Source organism: Leuciscus leuciscus, assembly GCF_965113295.1.
Source record: "Leuciscus leuciscus genome assembly, chromosome: 25".
In the NCBI taxonomy this organism is placed as follows: Eukaryota; Metazoa; Chordata; class Actinopteri; order Cypriniformes; family Leuciscidae; genus Leuciscus; species Leuciscus leuciscus.
This window is the reverse complement of record NC_138724.1, coordinates 5,861,886-5,880,155: the sequence shown is the minus strand read 5'-3', so window position 1 is coordinate 5,880,155 and position 18,270 is coordinate 5,861,886. Positions and strand designations below refer to the sequence as shown.

The 18,270-nt window shown below is 38.3% G+C and overlaps 1 long non-coding RNA gene across 1 annotated transcript; it reads right to left on the bottom strand.

Annotated features, from left to right (window-relative positions):
- Positions 1 to 11,112: 11,112 nt before the first annotated feature.
- On the bottom strand, positions 11,113 to 12,549 carry LOC309490925. Its single transcript, XR_014202881.1, has 2 exons — positions 12,351 to 12,549; positions 11,113 to 12,235 (listed from the first exon to the last, which is right to left on the bottom strand). It is a non-coding gene; the product is annotated as an uncharacterized lncRNA (long non-coding RNA).
- Positions 12,550 to 18,270: the final 5,721 nt, after the last annotated feature.

Genomic DNA, 18,270 nt, shown 5'->3' with positions numbered 1-18,270 from the left:
TTTGTCATGAGTTTTAGTGTATTATAATTTTTTGGAGGTGTAACAATGAAAAGATAATATTATAATGTGTTAAAACCTTGGTTTCAATTATTGATGAGATCATACATGCATTATAATGTGTAAAACAATGTATAATTAATGCATTAAAAATACTTTTTATAATGCAATATCTATAAAGGCTTTAAATAAAGTGTTACTGATATTGTTGTATAATCATTTAATCTAAAACAATGATATATAATGATTGTTATAAGAATTGCATTATTCCTTTCAACAAAAAATGAATTCTAAACGTATTTCCACACTGTGTCTCACTATGAGTTTATTCAGTTTATTACAGGTTTGTCTTTCCTTCATTTATTTATACACTGAGTTCATATTTAGTTCATCTTTTATTGTCCTAAACAAGAACAACATGTATTAATAATAATGATTATTAGATATTGTGGCAAACTTTACTTATAACTGTAACTGTAACCAAAGTTTGTGTGTGAATGTGTTGTGTTTGTCTCCTGCAGCTGGTCCCACAGTGAAGCCCTCAGTGTCTCTGCTGCCGCCCTCTTCTCTGCAGATCTCTGGAGACTCAGCCGCACTGCTCTGCCTGCTCAGCTCTTACTCTCCACAGGGGGCGCTGGTGAGCTGGACACTGGACGGGTCAGAGGTCACCGAGGGGGTTCTGACCAGCGCAGAGAGCCAGCAGGACGGCCGCTACAGCCGCAGTAGCGTCCTGACCCTCAGCAAAGCACGCTGGGAAGAGGGAGAGCTGTACGTCTGCAGAGTAACACATGATGGAGCTCCTCATGAGGTCTCGTTCCACAAGAGCTCTGAGTGCTGATGTTTCTCTCCTGAAGATGAGCCGTATCTGAGTGTCCTGTGTCAGGCAGGATTCACATGAGTCTAGTGCTGCAGCTGTAGTGATTTACAACTCAATACTGAAAGAGTGTGTGTGTGTGTGTGTGTGTGTGTGTGTGTGTGTGTGTGTGTGTGTGTGTGATCTTTCAATCTGCTGTTTGTTGCAACATTCAATAAAGCTTCTCAACAAGTTCACTTTGTGTCTGACAACATCATTCAACTAACAGATGAAGATGCAGGTGCTTTTCAGAAGGTTGATGTAGCAGTAAATGTCAAATAAAGCTCTTGGGGTTTGAACATGGTCTCTGGAGACAGAGCTGCTCTATTCTGAGAGGATCACAATCACTCCACCCTGACAATGCAAATGGGGTTTTCAGTCTCACTCTTTGATTGGTTACATGATCTGGACTGGAACACTTTCACTTCTGCTTTAGTGAAGCAGCGCAGACAAACTGATCATTTCATTTTTTATGAGATAATTAACTTGTATATTAAAATGGCATCATAAATCATATAAAAACATGATCACAAATCAAGAATGTACAAGTTTCTGTGGCTCAAATGGAAAGCATCACGTCCAGACAGCAGAAGTGACTGAATGCAGTCTGTTCAGTTTGATTGACATGATCATATATTACACCTAAAACATGATCATATTGAAACATATATACTATAACAAACTAATGATCCGACCTATTTCAGTTCAAAGAAATCCCACCCCCATTCTATCATAATCACCTTTGGGCTGAGACTCATTGCTGAAGTCAATGGTTGCGTCAACTTTGCATTTAAGGAACACAAATTGTAGTAAAAATAGCTAATGTGAGGACCTGGGCTTTTCATTCAAGACTCTATGGAAATATCTAAAACTGTACAATATCTGTTACCCACAATATGAGGACATTGTTAAACACACACACACTAAACGTTGAAACATACAATATCAGGACATCATCTGAAACACAGTTCAATCTTTCACAGCCTAAAGCAAAATGAGGACATGACTGTCACGGAATAGATGATCATGAGACGAGGATACAGATGCAGAGGAAATTTATTAGTAACATGCAGACAAGGTACAAAAACTCCAAAACTCAGGACTCCAGGAACGGGGAAACTTGGACAACGAACCAGCACAAGACTACAAACACAAGGAGGCTAAATAGGGGAACAAACAAAGGAGGGTAACGAGACAGACAGGTGGGGCAAATAAACCAATAATCAGATAACAAGATGGGAGGGGCTAGACAATAGACACGAGCACATGGCTCAAAATAACAAAACACCCATGTGCAGCACAAGACAAGACAGGCATGTGACAATGACGACTGAACACAAAGAGTCAGCGTTCCTGTCTTCTAAGTTATACTGTTGTAGTAAAAGAAAGCTAAAATCTCCACAGTAATGGACAGGGATCTACTTCCCTAGAAGTTAAACCATATAAACTGATAAGTAGAAGCTTACATGGGCAATAAATGTGTTTGAAATAGGTAAAACATTGAATTTTGTGAAAATTAAGATAATTTTTAATGTTTTGAGGGGTAGTTAGATCTATAAAATGCTAGGGGTATTTGCAGTTGTAAGTATCAAACACCAGGTAAATATAGTTTTGCAGCTCCTCTCTCAGCAGCTCTGCTAAAAACAGGTCGCTTTTGGTCTAATTAATGAATGTTCTCAAACCTATCTTCTGATTTGCCGATTGGAAAGACACATGAGCAGGGCAGCCACAGGTAACAAGCTGTAGTGTGTGTGCAGTGACTGAAGGAGGAGCTTAGCCGTTTGTGGCGTCACAAAATGCAGGAAGTCAAAACGGCTCGTTTTCAGCCACATCTTCTACATCTGATCTAAATGCAGGCAGTGTGTGTTTATCTGACGATCGACAGTGTTGACACTTAGACTGTAAGTACATAGCGCCTAGACCTTCGTTATGATGATAAAAGCCAGGAAGTTTCGATTTTGACAATATGTGACCTTTAAGTTATTCACGCCTGCCGGTTGTGTACAGACATTGTTTTATGCCACTATTATGTATTGAAGTCTAGTTATTTTCCCCAAAAAAGGGGCGGTGACGAAATTTACAGTTAAGTTCCCGGATGTGCCGGTAGTCCGTATTGCAAAGAGCTAGCGACCTACTTCCACATTCAACTATCGCTTGATGTCACCATTACAAATTACAACAGTCACCATTTTCTTGTGTACCAATGGAATGACCAAGCCAAACAGTTCAATGCCGTTTCTATTAATTTTATTTTTATGATTTTAATCCTAGCTCTCCATTTAGTGTGTGCGCTTGTAAAACCAGTGATATAGCCTAGCCTACACAATCCTGGCACAGTAGCCTATAACAGTTAGGACCTACCATTTATTTTAGGAGGAGAGGTGTAGTACCTACAGTGTTACTTTGGGAGGAGAGGGAGCGATGTAATTTCGCTCCCTAGGGGGCGGCAGTGGCTCAGTGGTTCATGTAGATTGTCTACAAACCGGAAGGTTGGTGGTTCAATCCCCGGTTCCACCTGACCAAGTGTCGAGGTGTCCTTGAGCAAGACACCTAACCCCAGCTGCTCCCGACGAGCTGGATCGCCTTGCATGGCTGACACCGCCGTCGGTGTATGAATGAGTGAGTGAATGGGTGAATGTGAGGCAATATTGTAAAGCACTTTGGTGGCCATTGGGTCTGTGAAAGCGCTATATAAATGCAGTCCATTTACCATTTAATTTGATTCTCTTTGGAACTGAAATATCAACAACCTTCAAGTTGCAACCTCTTCAATCAGCATCAATATCAGTAGGTGTATCACATAATTCACTATTTTGTACATATGACTGTTAGGGGGCAGGATACATATTATCATCAAGTAGGCCTATACTAAATAATGTAGTCAACATTTTTATTTTATGTTGGTTTAAGTTATAAACAAAACATGTTATAAACTGAAAAAAATCCATGGTTCTACATCATTGTTGGCAAAATGATCATGATAGCCTATTTCAGCCATATCTGGTTTAGTCTTGTGTAGATTTAGGCTACTTTTTTTCATTATAAATTAGTTTTTTTTTTTTTTTTTTTACCTTATAAGCTGTATTGTAATATGCTATAATGTAAACAGTGAAATATATGTATCTCAAAGTATCAATAGTTCCCATAAAAGTCATCCGGTGTCCCCCGAACCCCCCTAGTATTTGGCTCAAAAATATACGTTGCGCGGAGTGTTACAAAAACATTATTTCTATAACATAAACTAGCCTAGCCTTTTAAGAGTAGCTTAATTTCTTACTCCAAAGACTTAAGAGAAATGTTCAGATGGTTAATCTGAAAAACATTGACATCTAAATGTATTTACAATTATATTTAAAAAGATATATTTGCTTTCAATCTGATGCTAAATTAAGTGGAGATTATTAATTTGTCTATAACATGTAGAATAGATATGGTGCAAATGATTGACAACAGGTTCCTAGGTACGTATCAAATATGCACAAACTGGCATTGGGGGAAAACATACGCTATCTCGGCTGCAGTCTGAATGGAAGTGGTGTGATGTGAATTTGCGACAATCAGCATTAAGTGGATATAACATTAAGTGGATATACTGTTTGATGAAAATTATTAATCATTTCAATGGTTGGACCTCCCTCTGTCGATGATGGTGGATTTCATGATGGAAACTCAACAAGCCCAAATGACCAGGTAATAAATACCAATAGACAACAATAATGAAATAGTAAAACACAAATCATATTAAAAAGCTCAAATGTTACTTTTAATTGTATGTGTTTATTAATATGTTTAAATGTTGTGTTAAGCAATGTTTAACTTATTGATGGAATGAGATGCTTTTCTCTCCATTTTCCTTTCGATCTCTAATGACATGACTGATGAATCTTCGGATGCTACGGACTATGATGATGCCAACTATGTTCCAGATTCAAGTGGCAACTCCTCTGACACAAGTTCTAATAGTAGAGATCTAAAAATCATAGACAATCATCTTCCCCACAAAGTGTTAAAGGAAATATCATTGGGGATCGCTACAGCCCACAGTTCGGATAGTACCAACAGTTCCAAGGAGCAGAGAAGTTGTAGTTCCTCAAATATGAGCAGCGGCCATTGTAGTTCAGTGATAAGTTGCAGTGACATCAGGGAAGACATCGCACAGCTCCATAAATGTCACTTTGTTCCCAAACACAGCAAAACGAAGCAAGTACAACAAGAAACAATATTGTCTTTATTGCAATAAGGCCATTTCTAAATTGGCAAGACACCTCAAATCCACTCACAGTACACAGCCTGATGTTGCAAAGGCTTTCAGTTTTAAGAAAAGATCTCGCGAAAGAAAAGATTTGTTACGCTCTCTTAAGAAGAGGGGAAAATTTAACCATAATGCCACTGTGGCAAGCAGTGGTGATGGAGAAATGGTTGCTTGTCGAAGACCCACTAGAGTCAGACAATCTAATGACTTCAGTCACTGCAAGTTTTGTCAAGGACTCTATGCAAGAGATAGTCTATGGAGACATGTCAGAAACTGCCCTCAGAAGTCTGTTGAGGTGGAGACTAGAGTTGGGCGAAAACGGATCCACATTGACCTACCAAAAGCTGATACAGTTCATGAAGCTGTTTGGAAGATTGCTTGTGAAATGAACCAGGATGACATTTCGTTAGTTGTATGGAGTGAAAGAGACATCCTTAGTCTTGGTGAGTCAATGTACAATGGCAGGAAACCAAATGAGAAAAGAAATGATTACATACGTCAAAAAATGAGAGAGATGGCAAGACTCTTGATAACTGCAAGAGCTACAACACCTTTGAAGAGCACTGAAGACCTTGTTATGCCCAGTAATTTCCCCCACGTGATACAAGCAGTGAGATCTGTTGCTGGTATGACTTGGATAGCAACTCATATAAAATCCCATCATTGGCTTTAAAATTGGGTCACAGTTTGGCTAAGGTTGCAGGCATTGTGCAATGCAATGCCATCATTGCAAATTGCAATGCCGTCGCAGAGTCTGTCAAGCAATTCGCCACTCTGTATGAGAAAAGATGGGCGGAATCCATTTCAGGTGCTGCACTGGGTACACTTCAACAAGCCAAATGGAATAAACCACATGTTTTGCCCTTTACACAGGATGTGTACCTGCTGTCCAAGTTTCTTGCTACTGAGCGTGCTAAGTGCATGAAGGACCTTGAGGAAGAACCCAACATCAAAAGCTTTGGGAATCTTGAACCCGTGACTTTGGCTTTGACGCAGGTGGTACTATTTAACAGAAGAAGGCAAGGGGAAGTTTAAAAAATGGAACTCCAGGCTTTCACATACAGAAATCGTACAGAGTTGAATCCTGACATTATGATGGGCCTTACTGAGTTTGAGAGGAAGGTTGTAAAAAAGTATTTTGACAGAGTTGAGATTTGAGGTAAAAGGTCACGAATGGTGCCCGTGCTTCTCACACCTGACATGATCACTGCAATGGACCTCCTCATTAAAAACAGGAATGAGTGTCAAGTCCACACAGAGAATGTGTACTTGTTTGCACGCCCATGTGTGCTTTCCCATTACAGAGGCTCTGACTGCTTCCGCAAGTATTCAAAATGATGTGGTGCAAAAAACCCAGAGTCACTCACCTCAACAAGATTTGGGAAACAAGTTGCCACTTTGTCAACAGTACTAAACTTAACCCTCTGGAGTCTGAGCGTTTTTTTGGGCCCTGGGGGTGTTCTGACATGCTCTGACATTTGTGCTTTTTTCAGTTGCTTATAAACATATTAATGGCAAAGGTGTAAATTCACTCTATATAGCACAAACAGGACTACAATAATATGTGAGCCACATGTATGTACATGTTTTCATTTTTGAGAGAATAATGTTTATGCGTGGTTATCGAAAAAACTAAAAATTAAAATTTTTGAAATAAGGCCACAAAACACATACTAAATATGTGGCAATAAGACTTTTGACTTATGGATGTCGTCGCCTATAGTTTTTTCTTCAAAATTATGTGAAAATAGTCTTGCTTTATCGTTCACATAAAACCATACATTGATTTTAATTGATGTAAAACAGGTTTTGCTTGGAAAGCCAATATGCGAGGGGGCGTGAACGAGGAGTGGTTTACACCTTAGAATACACCCACTCTGCATAATTAGCCATTCACTCAGGTGTGACACTGACTGAGCCACAATGCAAGGACAAAAGATATATTTAGAAGAAGACTTATATTGACCATTTAAGATTTTGCTTACATCTATCTTGTAAATATGTTTTGCTATTTTATTAAAACGGTTACAATTACAACAATAATTACAATTTCAACAATATTTCAAGTGTACTCTTTCTTTGTAAAAAAAAAAGATTATAGGCCCTACATTTAATCTATGTATTCATTAGTTTGAATATAACCAACATTGGAACAGCTAACATCTTAGTTGATGACTTTATTTTTGACAAAAATAGTATTTTATATATAGAAATGGCTAAACAAAAGCTTATTTGATGTGGCAGTATATTCTACAGTAAAAACTGTACCCAAATCTGGTCAACAAAATGTTGTCTTTCATATTTCGTCTGACTGTAACGTTGTTTTCATGAAATATTAGGGCATATTGTTAATTTGCAGTTTAATACGTTGCTTATACAAATAGCCTACATTTTATTTCAACATTCAGTCGATGTTTACTTATCTCAGTATAGCAATACAGTTTGCTAAAACATCATCATTCATTCACACACGCGATTTAAATTTAAACTGTCTTTGCCAGCTGTGGTAAACAGCGCGCATTCATGCCGTTTATTCATTCATAAACAGAAACCCACGTGAAGAAATTCACGTGAGAAGGAAAAAACTTACTTGTATTCCTCAGCTCGCTCCTCGATATACCCGCACTTCTGAGGGACATTTTCCATTAGTATTATTCCTCACAGCGCTGCAAGACGGTGTAAACAATGATCTAAATAAACTTGTGTGTTTTCTCGAGCTGATGGGGGCGTTCACAGGATCGTCTCAGTCATTTGCGTTTGAATAGCGCGCGCTCTCCGTGGGCGGGGCCGATTATAACGTAATGAGATGAGATGAGCTCGACTGGAATCGCTCTCTTTTAATACAGATTTCACAAGATGAGAATAATTGTTTTTTTATATAAATTACTTCATTTAAAAGAAGAGAATTCAATCTTCATGCCTGTGTGTCTGTATGTCTGTTTGACTGAGTATTCGCTGAGTTATTGTTAATTTTCGGACGCGTTTCAGAATGGACTACACTGGCAGAGAGAAGGCAGAACTCGCTTCGTGTTTATTTTTCTTTATTTGGCAAAAAGCACAACACTTTGTTTTTATTGTGAGTATACACAAAAATAATACACATTTAACAGAATCGATTGATGTATGAAACTCCTATGGAAAATCAAAGTCAACAGAGTATTTATGAGTTTCTTTTACACTAATAAAAAAAAAGCGAGCTGGTATCGCCGGCGATACCGTAGACCTCAGGGGGTTAAAAGAAAATGAAATGGATCAACTTGCTACCTTTCTAGGACATGATAGACGGGTCCACAGGGAATTCTATCGGCCTCCAGAGAGTACCCTGCAGCTTGCAAAAGTTAGCAAACTGTTGATAGCAATGGACAAAGGAAGACTGTCTGACCTGCAAGGGTGTTTTGACCTGCTGAATGACATTGAGATCAATCCTGAAGGTGAATTTCAGATTTAAATGTAGTTTATAAGTACTTCTCATATCACATTTATAATTGTATTTAGTCTTTGATTTAAATACTTGGTCCAAACTGTTTTTTTACCCAACTAGATGAAGTAGGCACGAGTGATGATGATTCCAGTGAAGAAACCATTGCTGACCTACATCAACATGAAGGTATGAACGTGCATGAACGTTCAATGATTTTTTGATTCCGCATTTTTCTGGAAGGACTGATTAGAGTAAATGAAACCAAAAACTCTACAATGAGGGTGTTGTTTCCATCAAACAACACTTCATCCAGCATGTTTGTTGGAGTAAACCAGGGTTTGTGTAAAATGTAAAACAGCCTATATAACCTGAGACTTAAAAACTACCTTTTTCATGATAGGAGAATTTCCCTCCCTCATGCTGCTGAACAAAAGTAGATGGCGGCAGGTGTCTGAAGAACCCCTCCACCATGGATGCTCTGTTATGAAGCACCAGGGCCTCATGTGTGGAAAGGTCGCAGGCTGTGCAGTAGAGTGATCGCGGTAAACAGTCCCTACACATAACTACTGCAGCCTTGTGTCCACAATGATGGCAAACCCCCTCCTTGGGCTTCTCAGATGACAACATATTGTTCACCATGAAGGGCCTCATTACTGTCCAATTCTCCAGAGAGGAAGTTTGCCTGTTCCTCCAGTGTGAGGGGAGAGGTTGTTCAGCGCTACTTCCCAAGAGTCTGAAAATGAAAAGGGAAGAAGGCAATGGTAAATCGTGGCAATTACCACATAACAAATGAGGAACAAGTATTAAGGGAAAAAAAACTAAATTTTCGATGGTCACAGTGTCTTCAGTTGTGCTGGTAGACGGAGCACAGGAGGGTGTAACGCTTGCTGAAGAAACTGCAAAAATATGATTATCCATTTAGAACTTGCTCAATGAATAATGAATGCCAACCAGTAGCTGAATCTCGCTTTCGTTTCTCCCCAGCTCTACATCTTTTTGGCAGAGGTTGACCATCTTTGTCCTCATCAAGCCAGACACACAGCTTTGTGGATTGTTTTGACCCTGGTGTGTCCATGCTGATCTACCTAAATAAACAATTGAGCCACAGAATAAACCACCACCCACCAAGGTGATCGCCACCTACAAACATCTCATTATAAAACCAATGTTATAATATTACACTGTAAAAATTCAGTCTAACGGTTGTGGTCCTGTACTGTACTGACAGATCTAGAAAACACTTTCTACATTAAAGAAAAGAAAAGAAAGTGAAACGTTTTGCCAGAATTTTGAATTAAACTCTCACTGGCTCTAACGTGTGAACTCAGCTCAGCACTATAGCTTGCATGTGAATGAAGACATTGAACCAGGTACTGTATAGTTGCACTTTGTTTGGAGTGTTTTCAGTTTTGCACCTTGCTACTTCTTCCCTGCTATACCTATTATGGTCTTAGGCCTTGTAATTAGCATGTAATTAGTATGCTTTTTCCACCACTGCACTTGTACTCATCTAGGAACGCATCAGCCAGGAATATGGCATATTCGGGGTCAAGGTGATTCATTTGTTCAGCTTGGTCAAGTTATTTTTCCACACTTCCTTTTCCTCCTTGTTTACCTTTTCCTGCTTCTTTTCCCTCGTTTCTTCTTCTTCTTCTTCTTCTTCTTCTTCTTCTTCTTCGTGGGGCCATGACGCGTCTAAACCCATCAATGAGATCGCACCACACAGGAAGTTAAATGCACAGAGGATCCGGTAGATTTCAAAATTAAACACAGCAGACCGATCGTAACTCGTCACTTTGTCAACATTAGTTTCTCCCGCTGCCACGGAATAATGTGTTGATCAGCAAATCAACCTCAGACGCAACACATGTAGTGGGCGGGGGTTTGATCCGTCAGACGGAGCGAAATCGCAAGGGAGAGTCTTATGTGGAATCTGGGGCCACAGCTATGCGAGGCGATAGCAACAAATAAAAGACTTCATTTTCCAGCAGGATTTGCACCTGCCCACACTGCCAAAAGAACCAAAACCTGGTTCAATGACCATGGTATTACTGTTTAATTACTGTGTGATTTCATGTAATATTCTAATTTTCTGGGATTTTGATTTCGTGGGTTTCATAAGCTGTAAGCCATAATCACCAAAATTATAACAAATAAAGGCTTGAAATATCTCACTTTGCATGTAATGAATCTATATAATATATTAGTTTCACCTGTTAAGTTGAATTCTTGAAATAAATCAACTTTTTGATGATATTCTAATTTTATGACCAGCACCTGTAATGAATATTAATGTGAAAAAAATCCTTCAAACTTTAAAGATAAAAGTTCATCATTTGTGTAATGCTCCTGTTGTTAGTGTTTTTAGTTCAGTGTGTTATTAATGACGTATGTTTTCTGAATGTGAATTGTTGCCAGTGTTATGGAGGAATGAGCTTATTTTGAGATATATATGAAGTGTTTTGTTGGTCTGAGTGAGATGAACTCTTTGGCCAAGATTCATGTTGGTAATGCAGACTGTATGAAGAGTTTTGAAAATGTGGCTTCAGTATTAAACAATGCTTGTTAGCAATTAAAAAAAAAACTGTAATCAAATAAACACTACCATGTTTTTATTAGGGTTACATGTCCTTGCTGAAGTTGTCTTTAAATGTTTGAAGGTGCTGTTTTATTTTTATGTTCTTCATCTTTCTTAGTTTCCATAAGATCATCTCTCAATGCAAATCAAACCAGCTATTAGGCTAGCTGAAATAAAGTCATGCCAATCTCTAGGTATGGTGAAGGCTATGTGATGATGTGGGGCTATTTTAATCCCAAAGGCCAAGGGAACTTTATCAGGATGAATAGTATCCTGGATCCATGAAATAACTGGCCTTTAAAAATAAAAATCTTCCTGCCTCTATGGGAATTTAACATAGGGGTGTCCAGACTTATGCACCCTGTATTTTAAGGAAGAACATTTATTTATTTACGATACATTATTCATTCACAAAGAAAATTGGTGTCCTTAAAGGTTGGAGTTTTCCTCATTTTTTTAATTAAGGCATTAATATCAATTTCCAAAAGATTATTTTTGAGTCCTCTTTTTAGTCACCTTTAGCTTGGGTGTGTTCACTTATGCTTAGCACTGTATATAAATGAACTACATTAATAACGTTTTTACAACAAAAGTTAACCACCACTGAACTTACTTCAGCTGGACTAGGACGATATTTTCTTCTAGATCTGCTGTACAGCAGAAACAAACTTTGTTGCATTACTTTCCTGTTATCACTGTAAAGCTGCTTTGAAACAATCTTTATTGTAAAAAGCGCTATATAAATAAAGGTGACTTGACTTTGTGATCCTCCATCAGCAGCTGCAGTTTCTCTCAGCTGTATCAGTGCAGTCACTGTGACGTCTGACTGACTGTTGATCCAGTGATAACTCTGACAGTAATAATCTCCTGTATCTTCAGTCTGGACTCCACTGATGGTCAGAGTAAAATCACTGCCAGATCCACTGCCACTGAATCTAGATGGAGTTCCAGTATAACGGGTTGTTGCGTAATATATGAGGAGTTTAGGAGCTTCTCCAGGTTTCTGTGAGTACCAGGCTAAGAAATTATTATTCCCCACATTACTGCTGGTTTTACAGTTTATTCTGACTTCTTCTCCTGGTTGAACTGCTGTTATTGATGGACTCTGAGTTACAGTGATCTGTCCTCTACACTCTGAAAGAAAACACAAACAAAAATTAAAATGATATATATGATGATATACAGTAAATATATACATTCCACATTTTAAGAGAACTAATAATTGTTGTAAAAACTGTATTACACAAACCTTGAATAAACAGTGCAATGGTCCAGATGAAGATGTTGATTGTGTTCATTGCTGTAGTTTAGTCTTGTGTGATGATGAAGATTGTGTTCTGTTCTGCTCTCAGTCATGAAGTGTTAAACTCACAGCACTATAAACACTCTCAGAGCACTGAAGCATGTGCTGACAATGCAAAGAAGTGGGCAGGATTTACAACAGCTTGTGCTGATAACAAACTCATAAACTCTACATAGAAGATTTTACTTTCAGAATAATGTTATTGAACCATTTAGTGATTAATTGTGAAATATTTATTAATAGTGAAATATTTGTGTTTATGTTTGTCAGGCTGATAAGACACTAGTTTTTGTCTGGAGAATCATGAATGTAGATCATTTTAAACATATGTCATACGCAGCAGTTTCTCTGAGTACAGTTCTGTGCTACACCTTTACAAGCATGTTAACAATGACAAATCAAGAACTAAATAAATCAGTTTTACTATATTTAGAGTCATAATAAAAAAAGTCCATTATGGTCTTTGGAATCAATGTTGACATGTTGCTCTCTGGGAAATATTTTCATGATGTCTATTTTTCCCACATTTTCCACATGCATGAAGTTCATCAGGACTCATAATCAGGTCATTATATATTAAACAATGTGCATCTGAAATGTTCAGAATTATTGATTCATTTATTTGAAGCTGCAGGTTTTTCTGTGAATCATGATGATTGATCTGCATATGAAGAACAGAAGCATCATTATGAGAAACTCCACAACATCATCCATGATCAAAGAGGTCAAAGGTCACCTCAGAGGTCACAGCTCATCAAATATATTTCTTTAAACAGTGTTATATCAGAAAGCATTTAGTCAAATCTGAATGAGTGAGTGTTGAGAAGAGCTGAGGATCTTCTAATATCAGTGTGTTGAAGTGTTGTTTCTCTCTCTCTGCTGGAGTGTGTGTTCACTCGAGTGGAATAGAGGTTTTTGTACGAGCGTTTCATTAGATTGTATCACTGTGGTACACATTCGGTGGAGGAACTAAACTGGTGATCGGTAAGTCTGTCTATTTAATCACCTAATAAAAAAAATACAATTTATGTTTTACAGTGGAAACAAGAACAACATTTATTAATAATAATGATTATTAGATATTGTGGTAAAACTTGAAGCCTTTGTATAATCCATTATAAAGCTATCAATAACATATGTTATAATGTCATATATGTTTTCATAAATAACTGTAAAGTTAAAATGTTTTATAATATTTTGCTAATGGTTGTTTGTCATGAGTTTTGGTGTATTATAATCTTTTGAAGGTGTAACAATGAATAGATAATATTATAATGTGTTATAACTGCAGTTATAATTAGTGTTCAGTAAGTCTGTCTATTTAATTCTTATAATATTCCTAAACATACAATTTAAAACCAGTTGAAACAAGAACAACATTTATTAATGATTATTATTAGATATTGTGTTGAAAGTTAGCCTTTAATGCATTATAAAGTGTTTCATAATGTGTTACAATGCCTTATATCTTATCATAAATAACTGTAACCAAATCTAAAATGCATTATAATATTTGCTATTTCATTGTTTCATCTCAATGGTTGTTCTTCATAAAAGTGGATGAATATGGTATCAATGAATAGATAATATTATAGTGTGTTATAACTGTTGTTACACTTATTGATTAGATCAAACATGCATTTTAATGTATATAGCAGTGCATAATTAATGTATTAAAAATACTTTTATAATGCAATATGTATGAAAGCTTTAAATAAAGTGTTACTGGTATTGTTTTATAATTATTTAATCTAAAACTAGAGCAGCATTATTCCTATGCTGTAAATGTGCAGTGCAGTGTGTTGTGTGTGTGTGTGTGTGTGAATGTGTTGTGTTTGTCTCCTGCAGCTGGTCCCACAGTGAAGCCCTCAGTGTCTCTGCTGCCGCCCTCTTCTCTGCAGATCTCTGGAGACTCAGCCGCACTGCTCTGCCTGCTCAGCTCTTACTCTCCACAGGGGGCGCTGGTGAGCTGGACACTGGACGGGTCAGAGGTCACCGAGGGGGTTCTGACCAAGCGGCAACATTCTAATCTGAAAAATGAAGCCTACCCGGAAGTGCGAAAAACTGCAATACATCGAAAATCCGCTAGAGGGAGGTCCCAAAAGGGAGCAAATGTCCATAGCCCCCATGTTAAAATGTCCGTTTTCACAGCATAAATTCATGTTTTTACAGGTTGGTCCCATGGACTTTTATTGTATTTTTCGATAGCTTCCGAGTGCCTGACAACTGTGAGGGGGGTGAATTTTTTTCTAACTCGTTAGTTTAGATCGTATTTAGATATAAAATGTATGACAAATAAGGGCGTGGTTAACTTTGATTGACAGCTTGATTGACAGCTTAGGCTGCGCCAAGGAGAATGACAACATAAGAAGCGCCATTTTTTAACACAGTTGAAATATAATACTACTGTTTCTGTATCATGAAATGTAGTTTTAAGAGTTTTTCAGGCAAGAATGTAGTTGTTTAAAGCTCAAATCTGTGGTTTATTTAAAGATTTATGAAAATTTTATCCAGGTTGTGAGATCCTGCCTGGAACAGCCTTTCCTCGGCTAGTCGTTCTGACGTTTGCCACTGACTCTGGCGTCTCTGTAGTGGTTAAACATGAGATATAATTCGTCTTGTGTATATCTAACCGGCGATCTTTGGTCTCGTGAATCTATAATTTGTTCCCTGGCCAATCATTTTGGCTGAGGGGAAGTTTCATAACTTTATAAGCTATTTAACTTTACCGATGTATGGTTAGACTAGAGCGCTGACTTTGTATGTTTGACTGAATTGTTTGCTTTATTTGTATAGCTTCTTGTACCTTTTACTTATACTTTTCTAATGGCTAATATTGATAAAAGTGAAATGTAACAAAAAGAGACTGGGTTGAGTTTTGTCATTTTAAATTTTAATACAACGAATATGATCTGTAAAGTTGTTTCCTGCAAAATCTGTTGTTTAGTACAAATGCACATATTGCCTGGACCATATTAAAATGTTTAATATTTTTATATTATATTTAAAACGAAAAGAGGCAGGTTTGTGTTTTATATTTCGTTTTGTTATAAATAGACAAACGTTATGTGCAGTGAATATAATCAATATGCGTTGCCTGAACCACATTTGTGTGGCTATAATGTTTAAGATTTCTTTAAATGAAAACGAAAAGAGTTAGTATGGTGTTTTATAACATATTTCGTTGCCTAAAATATACACAGAGATAACCGGAGTAGCAGAGGGAGCTGAGTGACGCGCTGCGTCAGAAGGTGGGCGGGGTTAGGATTTCCCAAGATTTTCCAAGATGGCGCCGCCCATACCCCCCATAAACGGCTTCAAACCCGTTCTTCAGAAAGTCTATGGGTGACGTCACAGACGCTTTGTCCATATTTTTTACAGTCTATGCTCTAAACGTACTGCCAACAACTTTGATAAGAGTTTAAAGTCAACATTAAGAAGACTGATCGGGCGGTAAGAAGTGCAATGCAAGGGATCTTTATTCTTCTTTAATATCAAAGAGATAGAAGCCTGATTAAGTGTTTGAGGGAATCAAATGATTCAAAATACATGTCAATCATCATGGGGGCCAATTTGTCTACATTTTTTTTTTATAAAACTCTACTGGATACCCATCCGGCCCTGGACATTTACCATTTTGCATAGAGGTAACAGCTCGAGTGAGTTCTTCTATAGTGATAGGTTCTTCCAAATGGGCAGCAGAATTGACAGTGGGTGTGTTCAGTTTGCTAAAAAAAGACATCAAAAGCAAGGGGGTTATCAGTTTGTTCAGATGTATATAGGGAAATAAAATATTCTTTAAAATGATCATTAATTAGCTGGGGGTTTGTTGTTACCCCTGATGAGGTTTGAATCTGAGGAATGAGATGCGAGGATGAATCCTGTCTTAATTGATGGGCCAGCAGCGTATGCCTTATCACCCTCTTCCTACTTGTATCTAGATCTAAGCATTAAATTCTCTGCATAGCATGATGAAAGAATGTCAAATTCTGCCTGTAGAGCAAGACGCTCCGTGTATGTATCTGGGGATGCAGAAACTGCATAGATATTATCTATATGGGCGATTTTCGGAAAACAATCTCTGATAGTTTACGTTTCCAAATTTTTTCCCTATATGCAGTGTATGAGATGATTTCCCCTCTTAAGTACGCCTTCATAGTTTCCCAAAGGAGGGATGCTGAAACATCTGAACACTTGTTTGTTAATATAAATAAATCTATCTGATTAGACACAAAGTCCACAAAATGCTCATCTGACATCAAACGGGTATTTAAACGCCACGGTGGCCGTGTGCCCTCAAGTTCCTTAACACAAATCTTCATACTAACCGGGGCATGGTCTGAAATAACAATAGCGTTGTATGAGCATAACTCCACTGAAGAAATTAAACTGTTATCTATCAAAAAAAAGTTAATCCGAGTAAAATTATGATGAACCTGAGAAAAGAAAGAGTATTCTTTCCCAGACGGGTTAAAAAAACGCCAAGGATCCGAGACCTTAAACTCCTCCATAAAAGACTGAATCACCTTTGCAGACTTTGATGGTGTATTATGTCTAACAGAGGAGCGGTCGAGTTTGGGATTAATCCAGCAATTAAAATCACCTCCCAAAATATGATGTTGAGAAAAGGTATCAGGCAGTACAGAAAATAAATGTCTAAAAAAATATCGTTATCCCAGTTAGGCGCATAGACATTGGCGAGAATAACTGGAAAATTACTGATTTTACCTGTGACAATGACAAATCTCCCATTGGGATCTGCTATGACATCAGAGCACACAAAAGGAACTGACCTGTGTATAAGAATTGCAGCGCCCCTGGCTTTACCCTGAAATTTGGAGTGAAATACCTGCCCAACCCATCTTCTCCTTAACAATAGGTGGTCGTGAATTTTAAGATGTGTTTCTTGAAGATAGACAATGTGGGCTCCTAAATGTTGAAGGTGATGTAATATCATGCTACGCTTAACGGGATTGTTCACTCCATTACAGTTCCAACTAACAAATGTGAAACTCCTCCCACTTAGATGTTGCGTTATTTTAGGTTGTGTCATACACGATATGGATCAAATTTTGAATGTGAAATAATTTTTTACTGTGAAACTGACAAAAATTGAGCGGAGACCAAGGAAAAAGGAAGAGAAGAGAGGAAAAGAAAAAAAGAAAGAAAAAAAAAACACACATGAGAACGTATCGGTTACCTAACGTAACCTCTGTTCTCTCTAGAAGAGGGAACGAGTATTGCGTAAGCAGCTTACGCTGCGGGAAAAGTCATCTTTCTCGAGATATGAAGCCCAAAAATTATCCTTAATTTTTATAACTTTGTCAACGCAGTGCAGCAGCACGCAGACCTAGAGCAGGCTAACTAGCGTGCTCATTGGCTGCCCTGCCGCAACTGCAGCAGCCTACCAGTGAGCCTGGCGTGACGTCACGCCCAATGGGAGCGCTCAGCGCCCCAGCGCGTCACGGCCCGTCAGAGGGGCGTGGCTTAGCTTATAAAAGGAGGCTCGGGGGCTGCTTTCTCTGGTTTTTGTCGCTTGAAGCGAATGAGCTCGTGGCGCAAGCATGGCAGGTTACGCAATACTCGTTCCCTCTTTTAGAGAGAACAGAGGTTACGTTAGGTAACCGATACGTTCTCTTACGAGAGGTTCTCTCGTATTGCGTAAGTAGCTTACGCTGCGGGAACTCCCTTGTCAACGCCGTGCGCGCCCGGCATCCACTAAATGAGTCTCAGGGAAGTCCGGGGAACACCAGAGTGTGAGCCAGGCGGCCAATATAATGGCTAGCGCGAGTACACAAGCACACAATAGGGCATACAGAGCGGCGCGGCCGGTCTGACTGACAAACCCTTGTATGGTACAGCTCAA